The sequence below is a fragment of the Metopolophium dirhodum genome, chromosome 5, assembly GCF_019925205.1.
Source record: "Metopolophium dirhodum isolate CAU chromosome 5, ASM1992520v1, whole genome shotgun sequence".
Lineage (NCBI taxonomy): Eukaryota > Metazoa > Arthropoda > Insecta > Hemiptera > Aphididae > Metopolophium > Metopolophium dirhodum.
Window position 1 is genome coordinate 17,645,294 of NC_083564.1, and position 15,931 is coordinate 17,661,224.

The following is a 15,931-nucleotide window of genomic DNA, read 5'->3' on the forward strand; positions in this document are numbered from 1 at the left end:
CTTACGGGCACACTCAGAGTTATTGCAACCACATTCCACGATGCATCAGATGTGGCGAAGAACACAGATCTGACGTATGCACTATGTCACCAGAATCTCCGGCCAGGTGTGCTTTATGCCAAGGTAGTCACCCAGCAAATTACAAAGGCTGTCTCGTTTATAAAAAACTAAATTACAGACCACCTCGTCGTGAACATTTTATATCTACTCCCAAATCTCATACAAGCTTTCCTAAATCCACCTCAAATCCCAATACCGATAAACCATCATATGCTGAAGCTACTTCCTCCAATCATAACCATTCCCACTTATCTCCTAATACAGAAACTTTATTTACATCCTTTATTACCGAGTTCACTGCAATCATAAAACCCCTCCTGTCTCTGCTAACGGCTTTATTAAATAAAGGTAAATTGTAATTCCATATACCGTTATACGTCCACCATAATATATTGTATCATTTCATTTTATATTATTATCTAATTATCTAATTATCTAAATTATGCTAGAATAAGATACTATATATTGTAAACCTTATCTATATTATATATTGTAATAATTGTCGAACTATAATAGTTATATACTGGAAGTTCTAATAAAAAAAAAAAAAAAAAAAAAAAAATAAAATAAAATATTTAGTTGAATAAAATATATTTATCATTTTAGTTTACGAATTTACGATGTCAATTGTCGGAATATCTAAAATCGTAATGAAATCTAATATTAGAACTATTAGGTACTTATAGCGAGAGAACGCTGTTTATGGACCTTGTTTTTGTAATACCTAGTACCCATGTATTAATGATACTATTTTTAATATTATCACTATTTACTACATAATATATTGAGACGTTAAAACCGCCGGGGCACCGAGCATACCTACGATGTTGCCATGTTCATGTACCATTGTACTACCTACTGGCTACTGCGACTCTTGTTGTTCGATTATAATAATATTCAATATCGTTTAAACTTTTATCGTTATAATAATATCATAGTCTTGACAGACGAGTAGAGTTAGCTAGCAATTTTATTATTTTTAAATCATTATGTAAGATGTGGATTAGGCTGCACCGGACGGGCTGTTGTCGTTCGTTCATCCGTTCTGTCCAGTGAACGCGAAATTATTATATTACGAGTGCGAATCACCGTACATAATATTGTAGTGAAAATCTGTAGGCGCGAATCGCCATCAATTAATTTTGTATGATCTATAATTATTTGCGGTCGTGAATCGCCAGGGTTCTTTATATTATTATTGTAAGGCGCGAATCGCCATCGTTTTGTTTTTATTAAATAATCGGGTGCGAGTCGCCACCAATATTAGGTATTGTAATTTGAACTGTTGTTCCGATACTTTGTGTATGACTTGGATTATTATTATATAGGAAAGGTAGCAGCTGGCCAGCCGAGCACCTGAGTTTTTTATACAATATTTATTATTATTAAATTACAGCTCTAATTTGCGTATGGAAGCCGTATATTAGATTTCCTAATCATAAGGAGCCGTGAACCCAAAAAGGTTGAAAGCCACTGATATAAAGCGTTCGGGGAGCACACTAAGATCAGTCACTCTGGTGGCTCCAGGGGGGGGGGGGTATAGGGGCCCACAGTTCCCCAACCTGTATTTCTAAACAATTTTATACTTTTAAAAACAAAACTACAAAAAAAAACCATCGACATTTTCTGAAAATTATGACTGGTTCCCCCGCCTAACCATATCTCTGAAGCCACTCCTAGAGTTACTGCTCACTACACACACAGTCACACATCACTCACGTTGGATATAAAATATTTCCTAAATCTGACACCTTAAAAACGGTTTGCTTTCAACAGCCTTTAAAAGGCTTAAATAAATGTGTATTTGTGTATAACATTCTTTGTAAGCAATAGAACCACGAAAATAAAATATGATAGACAACGACAACGACTTATCGCCATAATATTAAATATAATAAAGCTATAATTTTATGTAAATAACTAATAAGCCGTTTCCTGAAAAATATAGTTTCGCTATAAAAATTAAGAAATTATAAATTATCTATAATTGTTGACGCCACAATCAACGTTTGCACCTGCACGCCGTGTCCACCACCAAAGGCCCGATAAGCTTATCTGTCGGCCGACCGGTCACGGCGGCGGTGACTCCGCGTACGCTTCTCCAGTACCGGTGTGGTTGCCCCAACGAGTGTGTCGCGGTCGGCTGCTCGTACAACCGTGATTTGTACGCATGTAATAGTGTAATACGCATGCAACCGTCGTCAGTCCGACTTTTCGCCGCACGACTGAAATTCGCTCGGTTTATGCATTATCGCCCGTCCGTCGTCGCAGTGCGAATACATTACCTAAGTGTTTTTACGGCTCATCATTGTCGCCCGTCCGCGAAAGCGCAGCGCGAGCCAGCCGTTCAAGTATTATAATAATATTATCATTGGCACACACGCACATACACGTGATATCACACCGTCGTCATAAACCAGCTGTTCCGCCGCGGTGCCATATCACCAGCGTCAGGTCGTACCGTGATAGTATCGTTATTATTGTTTATCTTATTATTATACCTATTATTGAATTGTCTATATTTTATATGTGCTGTAATTATTACGGTGGATCGTCTGTGAACGCCTGAGTTAAGGGTACTAACATAGGTTAAGGCGTCATTTGTATTATTATAATTATTATCGAATATTATTTACATATTATTATATATTTTATATCTTCATTCCTTTTATTTTAATTATCTCATTGATATTCCTATATTGTTGGTAATCTCCTGAGCAATAATAATATGTCGGGCGTACCAGCCGCAACAATAATATAAAAATGAATCGCAAAATGTGTTGGTCAGCGCATAACTCAACAACGCTTGGACCAATTTGGTCAATTATTTCTTTTAATGTTCGTTGAAGTACAAGGATGGTTTTTACAGCGAGAAAAATTCGAATAATTGCTGGGAAGACCCTAAAAACCGCCCTTTTCTTTTTAAAACCGCTCTTACTATAATATGGATAGTATAATATTGATCGTCTCCGTGGCAATGTAATCACTGATCGAGAACATCATATTCTATGGTGGTCGATTATTTGTGAGCTCTCTGTTAATGAACGATTAAAATTATAATGATTTGGTAGATGGACAATTTACAATGCGAATTCAATTAAATTAAATTCGTATATCGTGTTTTGTGCAGAGTGTTAAGTTACCTATAGGTGCGATTCCTTAGGACGCGTCTGTAGACGCATGGCCAATGCGGCTGCCGCAGTGCGTCCGAGATTTTAGACGCGCGGCCGATCACGGATTTCTTCGGATTTAAACGCAGCCGCAAGAGACGCACTGCTCATATTTTTCACACAAAATAAGATATTATTTATTATTATAATTTAATTATTTTTTTTGATTAGAAGCAAATTATTGTGACGAGCAATAAAGGTATTCCAATTATTACATTACCTCTACAATAGAAGTTTTCATGTTAACATGAATAATGTTTAAATGTACATATTATTATGTAATATCTTTGGAAATAAATTAGCCGTATAATATATTTTCAATTTTGAACAATATTATATTATTTTGTTGTCATGGAGATATTCGTTTGGATGTTTATTCATACGTCCGATTACACATTTTGAATCAGTTTATACTTCGCCACCATTAACTGTCGATTTATTTTAATTCTCTTTACATAAATATATTAATTATCAATTTATGGTACCATTGAGATATCCTTATTGTAATATTATTTTTCTAACCTTTGCGTAGGTATAAAAACGCAAAAAAAAATCAAAAACAAAAATTTATACATTTCACATAATTTCAAAAGAATTATGGGCCTTTCAGCACCAATATTCAAAACGCTGATGCATTAAATGCCATTGTGATGGACAATATTGAAGCTATATTGGAGAACATAGTTTACGGAAACTTTTTATATTTTGAGGATGTGATCGAAGAATACGATCGTGTACTTATTATATTTGTGGGGCCAATGATTTTCATCTTGGCCAAAAGTGCATTGTCTTGCGAAGCGGTGTCCATCGCAGAATTATCAAATAATGAAGATAACTCTGCGATGGTCCCCGAGGACGCGACGATGGAAGATGCGATTGAAGGAAGCGACGTCAACTCCGAAGAGCCTTCCTGGTTGGACGACCCAGCGCAAGAAGACGCCGTGTCGGACAAGTTTGAGACGGCGAAACGCGTTCCTCATCGACGAAGCAGGTTTTCTATTGCATGGAAGCGCGTGAAACGGGTTTTCTGCGCACTGTGCTGTTGCGGGCGACGAACCAGTCAATAGCCCCGTGCTTGGGCAGGACAGGACGACGGACAGGATGACGGCGACGCAAAGGAGGTGAGGGGATACGAGAAAGAGCACGGACGGTGCCCGGCGGTATGTCACCCGCGCACGTTCTCCGACCACCCACGGGCCACGGCGCGACGGGTTCGCGGGCGTAGTGCGCTCGGTAGTCGTTGACGCGCGAGACCCTCTGGCGGCTCGGCGAGCGCCCGGCTGCAGTTTCGGTCGCGTGGAACGATGGACGACGATGACGACGACACGGCGGCTACATAGTAGAAGTACCGGCGCTGGCAACGACGGTACCGACGATTACGGCGGCGAAGGCGACTCGTTACGGCGGCAGCGGTGCCGAAACCCGTCTGTCGCCAACGAGTCGTCGTCACCGTCAAATGTCAATCGTCACTAACCGCCGCTCGTCGCCGCGTCGTCCATCGCTCCCGCGGCCGACTCGGTCTGGCCTCGCCGGCTGGGCAAGGTCGTCACACGCGTCCGAGCAAACGCGCCCGCGATACCCGTCAACCCGCGGGACCGGTCGCGAGAACGTTGTAGAGGTGACCAGTAGCCAAAACTTTGCAAATCAGCACCGAATAGCCATCTCGTATCCCCTCCCCTCCTCGTTTATTGTGTCTCCTGACCGTCGTTTTTTTTTTTTTTTTTACTTTTTATATTTTAATGTTACATTTTTCAATTATTGTTACTTCGGTATTTTGTATATTTAATTCTTTGACCCCCCTTTTTTTTCGTGTAAATATAAATATTACTTTTTTTCTAAATTGTTCCCCTTTTTATAATATTACTTTTTTTCTAAATTTTTCCTCTTTTTATAATATTACTTTTTTTCTAAATTTTTCCTCTTTATAATATTACTTTTTTTCTAAATTGTTCCCCTTTTAATAATATTACTTTTTTTCTAAATTTTTCATCTTTTTATGATATTACTTATTTGTTCATATTATAATAATATATTATTATAATAATAACACGTGAACACAAAAAATTATTGTTTCTTATTATTTTTATATTGTTCAGTGTATACATCAATTGGTACAACTTACAGATTTAACGACAACAAATCGTTAAAACATATACTAATAACAAAAGACTCGTTGGTCGTTTATACAGAGTATATAATGATAATGAACATTGACTACAGACATGCAGTATAAACGTTACACGACTATTATAGGTATATTTATATTATGTTCCAAGAAATATTTAAACCACATAATATAGTCTGTGTTTAAACCTTCAAACACTAAACGCGACGGAAACTGTTACATAATTAATAAATCATAAAATAACACCGGCGGATACAACAAGGATAGGTATAATAATATAAACTGGACATTGTGCAAGGATGGTAGATATAGTAATATTATGTATTGTGTAAAACGTACGAACGTCGATATACCTAATCGAATAAATTGTCGAATAGTTTATACAAAATAATATTTAATACAAATCCAAAGTTATATTTTAGTATTTCACATGACTATTATAGCTGCAGCCTGTCGAAAAATATAACCAGATATCATAATAAGATATCATAACGGGACAGTCAACGTATTAAAATGCATAGGATCCCCCAAAATCGTAGTGGTCGCCTATATTATGAGAAATCCTTCAGAGTTGTCAAACCTATGATAAGGACCTATGATATGTTTGAAGGTAGGCGCAACCATATACTTTTTCGGGGGGACAAAATGTGCCACGGTTTTTAATAAAACTGTCCCGTATTCAGGCCTTTACGCCTTTACAAGTATGTATACGGTTGTCGCGTCCATATATCGCGTTCGCAGAGTAGTCAAGTGCCTACCATGATTACCCCGTGCCCACGATTATGTTTATATTTATATAATTATATATTATATAAATATATTATATTATAAATTATAATATACTATATAGGTACCTATATCATATGATCAACATTAAAAGAATAAAATATTATAAGAAAGGATTTCTGTTATAAATCACAAATAAATATATAATAATTGTTAGGTGTTTAATGTTTTGCGAATTATATATTAATAATTATATAAACCAAAACCGATGAACCGATTTGGTTCATTATTTTTTTTATAAATTAGTAGGTACAATATGTATTCCAAATGAGGTTTTTACGGGAAAAAATTGGAGAAGTTGTCCGGAAAATTGGAAAATTAGAGAAAAACTGAAAGGCCTCTTTTCAATGATATTTTTTAATAAATTGTTTTTTGTTAATAATTGGTTGCAGGTTACATATTTTTTATATATTTTTTTTTTATTAGAAATAAGGCTTTAACATCTTCATTCAATATTATTATTTTAAAATAATAATATTATAAATTTAGTATAAATTATAATATATATATATATTTTCTATCCCCATCCTTAGGTACCTATTGCTAAAAGGGAGCACAATTTACCTACTTTTACTTAATTTTTTGTTTATTTATAAATTTGCCACTATTAGGCCGGTAAACATTTTATATTACTATAATTAGTAGATTTATGGTTTTAGATTCTGAGTGGAGCGAAAGAATGTATTGGTTTTACAATGATGTGTGTTTTTTTTTGTCTATCAGCAGACATTTCGGATAGCTTCGATTTTTGATAGAAAAATGAACCTAGTTAGTACTTTTGGGAGGCAAAATTGAAAATTCCAAGTAGCATTAGAAAGCGTCGAGAAAAACTACCGAGAAATTACGAAAAACCGCTAAAATTGGGATTTTAATTTCTAACGATTATTGTTTGTCACCAATGGCAACGAATAAATAATAATAATATTATAGGACTACTCTAACCGATCAGAATCGTTTTTCGTATACAATGGATTATCAACGTATTCAAATATAACACGCTTACACATCCATTACAACTATCTACTGTACAGCAGGGCGGTACCCACTTGCCCCCCTTTTTTGTTTTGTTCCGTTCAATTTCTTCTGCAGCGTGCACCATATTTTACCACTAGCCTTCACTGCGTGCATATTAAATATTATAACTATATGTCTTATCCATGTGAATCTATGGTACGGTAGCAGAGTCACGAGTTTTCCTTTTTCCTTCTCTCTGCAACACTCTCGGAGCGCTGCACCGCAATCGGTCTACATTGTTGCTAAGTTATCATAATTATTATGTAGATATTGTGTAGCTGTGCAGCCAAAAGGCGAAGTCCACCAGTAGGGCCATCACACACTATCATAGAACATAGTTTTAGGGAAACTAATCTATCCTCGCTTTGAACTCGTCTGTATCTCACAGTTGGCGGCCTCCGTTCAAAGGACCACCGATGACCGCTGCAGCGACTCTCATAGGAATCGGTTTCATCTATCAACAAGTAAACAAGTGCAACGCGTCCATAGGAATCACACCTTTAAGAGCCCTTCAGTAGTTTTTCTACGTTTTAACAGTGAACAGTGTATTGTTAATTATTAATTTTATAGTGTATAATGAATACCTAAAATATTTTATACAGTGCAGTGTAGGACGTAGATATCATGTCACTTACTAATCTGCAGAAAAAGAAGACACTTATTAAACTTCTTCTTTTAGAAGAAATATATGATGAAGAATTACTTATGAAATTTATGTTAAAAAAAAACCAAAATGTCCATGAAATGTTTCAAACTAGAAAATTAACATTAAGGTAAATACCTAACACTTGTTTCAAAGATATTTGTTGATATTTGTAATGTTAATTATATTGTATTTACAATATGTAATTTAGTTAAACAGAATAATATAATTGATATGCATTTTTTTTAATACTCTAACCTTTAAAAATAATAATTAAATTTCAACTGATTTTATAGATACTGAATTTATTTATTTACTTAAAAAACATAAGAACATTATATTATCAACTAATAGAATATACATTATAAATAAATTTTGAAAAAAAACATCTCACTTTGCACTTAACGAAAAACAAATAAAAAACTTCACCGTTAAAAATATTTTAAAATAATATTATACTTTTCATTTTAAATAGATAAAATATTATAATTAATTAATAGATAACTAAAATTATTTTAAATGTAATGATAAAAACTAATTTTAACATTTCAAAATCAAAATTGCTTAGTCTTGAGTTAACTGACTAATAAGCATTAATTTGATTTTTACTGTTATACTTTATAACCAAAAACATATTAAATAATATAAATCATACAAAATTAAAAAACTAATAAAAATATAAAAACTGTTTAGATTTTATACATATATAATATAATGAGCTGATGACCTGACTTGTCGCCCTTAATTATTAGTATCTTCATAATGTTGTGTAAATGGTTGAGTCTAATTTATAGCTGAACTGCCTGAACTGTCAATATCAAATGAACTTTATGTAGAATTACTTTGCAATGAACTTGTGCATGAGTGTATGAATGTAAAGACTGAATGTCTCGTGGACTTGAAATGACTGTTTGTGGAAATATGTAAGTAGAAGAAGAAGAAGAAGATTGACGCTCTGGCTGAATATTTTGTATCTCTAATTCACTGACAATACAAAAAACATCTGTTTTGGCTTTAATTTTCAATTCTGGAGTAAATTGTTTGACAGTTGCAGCTATGCTTTCAAAAAATATATCTATTGGATCTCTTTCATTTGTTTCATATAACTTCTCCAATAACTGATTAGTGATTACGCTCATCGCTTCTTTTATTTAAAGTATCTATAATAATTTCATTTTTTTTAAGTCGTTTCGTTCTTAAGGATACTTTTGCTTTTTTAGCTATAACTCAGAAAAAGACGTGGATGGTAAATGTTCATAATCTGACTCGATCTGTGATAAAATAGAGTCATCTACTTGCGAATCATGTACTTGGCTACTTGTGACATCATTTTGTGTTGCATTTTGATCTTCGTTTGATATCACATTTGATAATCCCCTAAACAAAAATAATCGATTTTACTGATTTTAGATATTGTTGTAACACTAAAACGTAGACACATGAAATTGTCACTGAATGTTTATAGTGGCATTTTCTATACTTGATAATATTTTCAAAATATTTAAATAATTATTTTAGTTATTTATAGATATTTGAATTTTTCCGTTTTTTTATCCTATAAAATATGTCGATAAAATTTAACTATTGGGTCAAAAAACTTAAAAGTTTAATACAAGGTTCCCCATATTTTCATATAATAGCAGTTGGAAAATATTAAAAATACATGGGCACGTTTTTTTTTAGAAAAATTTTAAGTTGACATTTTGACAAAATTTATTTAATTGAAAATTATTCTAATAAATATATTCTAAATATATACAAATAAATAATTATTACTGTCTTTCATAAGTCGTTGTATCCAAGAAAGATAAAACATCGGCAAGCATCCATTTCGATGGTTTATCTTTGGCTGCTGATCCAGTCCCCAATTTTCTGTTTCTTTTTTTTTTTATTATAAGTATCTTTTATACTTCTCCAACGTTTTTTACAGTCTTCGGCTATAATAATTTTTAAAGTAAAAACAAAATCATTGTTATAACCAGTTCGTACATGATATTACCACGAGTTACAATAATTACAAGCTAATAAAGATTATATTATCATATAACAGAAGTTTTCCCATAAACATTCGACATATTATTTTTCGTTATAATTTAGTTACGTTATTTTTAATTCGCTTCTTTGACCGGTTACCTCGTAAAATGATAATAATGAACACGTAAATACAATCTAAAAACATACATATTTAAAAGGATATTTACTAGTTTATCAACGTTTAAATATAGAATCATAGTACTGGAATTATATTATTAACATTTATAAATTATTTACTATACAAAATTGAAACAACATGGGAAATACAGGCTTGTCGGAAATACTAAATTCTATATTTAAAAATATATTTTAATAATAATGATAATAATTTCAATAATATTATTTTAGTTTTAATTTTAATAAATTTACTAAGCCAATTAAAATCATTAATATTTATTATATTTTTAGGTTTATGGCAACTGGGGAGTCTTTGAGATCACTAGCGTTCTCATTTCGTATTTCACAAGGTTATATTTCTCGAATAATTCCTCTTGTAGTAAAAAGTTTAAGTTTACGATTAACACCTCTACTATTAGCTCCACCTACAAAAAATAATTTAATTCATATTGCAGAAGAATTCTGGACAAAATGGAATTTCCCTAATTGCACCGGAGCAATCGATGGAAAACACATACGAATATTTTGTCCAGGAAAATCAGGATCTTTATTTTTTAATTATAAAGATTTTTTCTCAGTTGTTCTGTTGGCTATTTTTGATGCCAATTGTAAATTCATATTGGTTGACATCGGTGCATATGGTAAAGAAGGGGATAGTGGGATATTTACGAAATCTAGTTTATATAAGCAAATACAAACAGGAGAATATTTTCCTCGTGATGCTAAGCTCCCCAACTGCGAAAAATCATAACCATATGTTCATGTTGGTGATGAGTAGGGCCGGATGTTGTTGCATTTGCAACTTTTTTTCTATTGTTCGGATTCGTTGCTAAGTAGGTTATAAATTTGTTTCAAACGAGTACCAATTAATATATAAAAATTTTAAGTGCAACTTTTTGCAATTTTTGACCTTTTTTCAATTTTATTGCAATTTTGTTGATTGTCGTCATTTTCAATACAATTTTATGTATTTTTTTGTGTTTTCACTTTTTTTTGTTAGATTATACAGGTTTAATCTATGGTTATGTCGGGCTTTGTTGGTTGTGACTCGTGACGGCTTATTTGACCGTCGTCGTCGGCGGTAACTGGAAAAACCATTTAATATAGTAGATATCGCGGTCATCACAGTTTGAGAACCTGAAGAAGTCGTTTATAGTACAGTGCAATAATTTTTAAGGTAAGGTAAAGTTTTTAAAAAAAAAAAATAAAAATAGTTTAAATAAAAAGTTTTAAATTTTGATAAAATTATTTGTAGGTTTCTGAAAAAATAAGAAGACCGGACAATTTACCAGATTTTTAATGACAACTGACTTGAATTTGAATCTTTTTTATTATCTACTCGTTTAAAACCTACCTAATAAAACTTTATAATATTACTTAATAAAATGACTTAATCCATTTCATAAAATAATTTGTTAATATATTTTTTTAATTTTTTTGGTACAAAATATTTTTTTATTGCAATTTTTAAGTGCAATTTTGGGTTTTTTTCACAGCAATAATGCAATCAATTTTATAACATTTTTAGTGCAACAACATCCGAGCCCTAGTGATGAGGCTTTTCGCTTGGAAACTCATATGATGAGACCATACACTAGAGGTAAAGCCAAAAAAGATTATAAAAAAAAATTTTTAATTATCGTTTATCAAGAGCACGAAGAACTTCGGAAAACGCTTTTGGGCTTTTAAGACAAGTATTTCGTATTTTTTACACTCCTATAGCCTTAAAATGTGAAACAATTGATCACTTGGTGTTATCAGCTTGTTGCCTACATAAACTTCTACGAAATAGATACATAGAATCAACAAATAATTATTATTACGAATTTGATAAAAACGAAGCTCCCCCTACAAAAAATATGATACCAATTGCTAGATCTGGAGGATTTGCTAACTATGAAGGATTTTTAGACAGGGATGAATTCACAACATTTTTCTGCAGTACACAAGGGTCAGTTCCGTGGCAAGATCATGAAACTCAAAAAATAGATTAAAATTTATCATGTACACTAAGTTTAGTTATTATTATATATTACTTGATATCATTAATTAATTATTTCTTCATGCTATAGTGTAATTATATTATGAAAATGCATTTAAATAAACGTACTTACTACTTTTTTTTAAATCAATTGAAATTTCTTTCCATACATTCTCTCTTATTTGAATATCTTTGTATGCTTGATGTTTTAAATCAAACAAGCAAGGGTGATTGCTGACCAACTCAACCAACATTACATCTTAATAATACAATCTAAATATAGTTAACAGTAATATTATATAGATAACAAAATTGTAATGGTATTTAACTTAATTAAAACATATAACAAACTGTAAAATGTAAATTAACAATATTAAACAAAATTACAATAGTTTTAACTTAATTTTAATATAATAAAAAATGTAGGTATTTTTGCGTTCATTAAAAGGTTAGCTGGTGAATTTAAAATATAATTATTGTTTGAAGGAATTGGATAAAATGGAGAGTTTCTAGAGATAGTATGGTGGGTATTTATTCTAAAACAAATTAGAGACAAATAGAATACAATAGTTTGTACTCCTAGGGAAACAACTAACAAACTAATTTAAACAAATGTATGCAAATTCAAATTAAAAAATTGTTTTATCTAATTTTGATTTGTAAAAATAGGTAATAAGTTTTAAAAATCTACCTATAACACCATGATTTAACACACTACAATATTTTATTATTTTACTATTTATTATGTATTTTATAGAACTTTATTTTAATATATAGGTTATTTTGTGAACCAATATGTGTTTGGGTGCAATCGCGATACTTATATTTGGGATAAAATAAGACTACCTGAATTCGGGCCGCAATCGTCATTCATCATCTCCGTTTAAAATAAGGTATCTCATATCTAATTAGGTAGCTGGCAGACAGGCCATATCCGCTTAGAATCGTTTATCGTATACAATGATATTAGGTAATAACTAATAGGTACTTACCCCTATATCATTTAAATTCAGATGTAACACCATCCATTAGTCATTACTAGAGATCCACTTTCAACCTACACTAACCTAACTTTACAGCAATAATATGTAAATAAACTTAAACTGAAGTCCAGTCTCTGCAAAAACATTTCTATACAGCCAATTTGATGGACAACTTTCACCGTTTTTAGAATATTGTTCTTTGAACAGATCAAACATTTTTTGAATGTTTAAATTGTGTGATAAATATAAACGACTTGTATTTTTTCTCGAATAATGGCTTTCAAAAGCAGAAAAACTTTGAATATGATCCAAAATTTTTACTGTTTCTTCTTGTTGGAAATTTTGGAATTTACCTTTACCAGATTTAGGTGAAATTCCTGTTTTAGATTTTTTATTTTAATTAATGATCACATCTAATCTTCCACGCCCTGTACCATACACATTCAACATTTTACCATTTACTTGTAGATTATACATGACAGTTATAAGCTTATTAAATGTAGTTATAGGTGCTGATTTTCTGACAAATGTTGTTGCCCTTTTCTTTTCTTCTATTTGTATGCCATCCATTAATGTTTGATCTTGTGCTCCTATGTTTCCCAATTTGTAGAACTCTTCAAATATTAATTTTTGTATATCTTCAAAACAAAGATCAAAACATTTCTTTTTACAACACAATATGATTGTCCTGAACATTTTTTTTGGCTTCTGTTTCCCATTTCTGTCTTCGTATTCTTGACCAAGATATTTACAACTACTCATAAAATTACGTTTACCTTTTTTGTATCGTTTATTCTTATTACATATAACATCACCAATTTCATCACCATCAGCATGTATATTTTGGTTGTTTGCTGTTGACTCATTGCTTTGTAATAATAAGCTGTTACTGCTGGGAATGTTTTCAATCACACCTGCTACTTGATATAATGTAGATGGTTGGTTAGTCGAATAAAATATTTTTTCTGTTGATATAAGATATTTAATTAGTTAATGATTGTATTGTTTAAAATCTCAAACCATATGTTAAAATTGTACATTACCTAGAGAGTCACTACATGATACCTCATCAAAACTTCTCTTCGGGCAATCTTTATTCGTAAAATATGACAGTTTTCTACACGCACTTATATTTACTTTAGTTTGAATATTTTTAGTAGAATCCACATTTTGAAATGACTCGGTTATTACCTCATTACTTTTGGTTAAATAATCTAAATTGGAAGTATAGTTTCTTTGTTTATAATATAACTTAAGTAAATTGTATGTACATTGTACTTGTGTACTATTTATATCTTAATTACCAAACGAATCGATGGATGCCTCTATACAGTCTGTACCACTATTGATACACACTTCTGTAGCTTTTTGCTTTATGTAGAATGGTTTATAGTTTTGGTCAGCATCTGAGTCATCAAATATTGATAATGATGAATTTGCTATCCATGTAAAAATTAAAAATAATTAATGTGGTATTTAGTATTCTTTTTATTAATATTAGAAAGGTAATATTTAATAACATACGGCTTGAAATTCGTAGATCTTGTATCATATGTGCTGATAATGTGTTTGGTATAGGACGTAAGTTGTAGGATTTTTCTGAAAAACATTGAAATTTTAATAGGCACATAGGTATCATATTTTTCAATAATATCTTATTGTATTAATGAAGTTATAGTAAATTAAAATATTGAGACATAACATTATGATAACATACCTATATTATATTCATCATCGGTGTTTTGGTAAGGACATTTCAATGGCAAATCTTTACTGCTAAATACATCAGTATTTACATTCCTGAAATCTGTATGAAAATACAAAAGAAGAGAAACTTAAAGACAATAAAAATATATTAAATCCTAATACCTACATTCAACAATTATATTGATAAATAAAATTATTATTCTACAAGTATAATATTGTTAACTTGTTATACTCTATATTAGTTTAATGAATTTAGAAAGACATTACACCAATAATGATAAATTTAAAATCAGAGAATAATATATTATTATTTTATTAGTATACATAAAATATTTTTAAATTAAAATTATAAAATAGATATTTTATACTAACACTCACCATTATTACTATAATTATACCATTATTATATTTTGATGTTTTCTGGTGAATACTATTGTTCTGTAATTTCAATAATTCTATAACAAAAATAATAAATTAATAGCATTTCATTTTAAACTGTTAAATTAAACTAATAAAAACATTAATATAATATGGTACACAAAACAATCTAGTAATAATTAAAAACATGATTTTTAATTTTAAGATAACACACCTACTTTCATTTGCATGAAAGCTTTGTGAACCTTTAGTTAAAGCTAAATTCAGTAACTTCTTACTTCTCGACATTTTATTTAAAAAAAATAATTTTATATATTTTAATAATTTTTATTATTTAATAATAGTTTTGTGATAACTATGAACAGTGAAAACCGAACCCAGTCTTATAAGTTATAACACAGAATATTTTAACATTACGTTAAATAATGATATTATTATATTATTTTTATAACAACTGATAATAATGAATAAATATAATTTTATTATCATCCCCACACGTAAGAATATTAATTTTTAACATGATTTAAGATGGTATATCTCAAATCGTGATTTTTAAACACACATGATATTAATAATTGGTTACCAATATAAATGAGTAAAAACAAAGCGACAGCGGGAAAATATTATTGTATAATTTATTAATCATGATATCGATAATAAAAATTACAAGTGTCAAACAATGATAAGTGCTATTAATAGAAATGGACAAATATAATCATCGAAAACCAGTACTTATCAGGTTTTGACCAAATAAAAAAAATACATCTATTTTGATAAGTGAAATATAATGCCACAAAATAGTTTTTCATCCTGTGAAAGATATCATTTATACTTTATAGTGTTGTTGCTATAACTTCTTTGATATTAGAGCTACAGATATCATATTTTGACACAATAAATTTTATTATAGAACTTAAACAACACTTATCATAC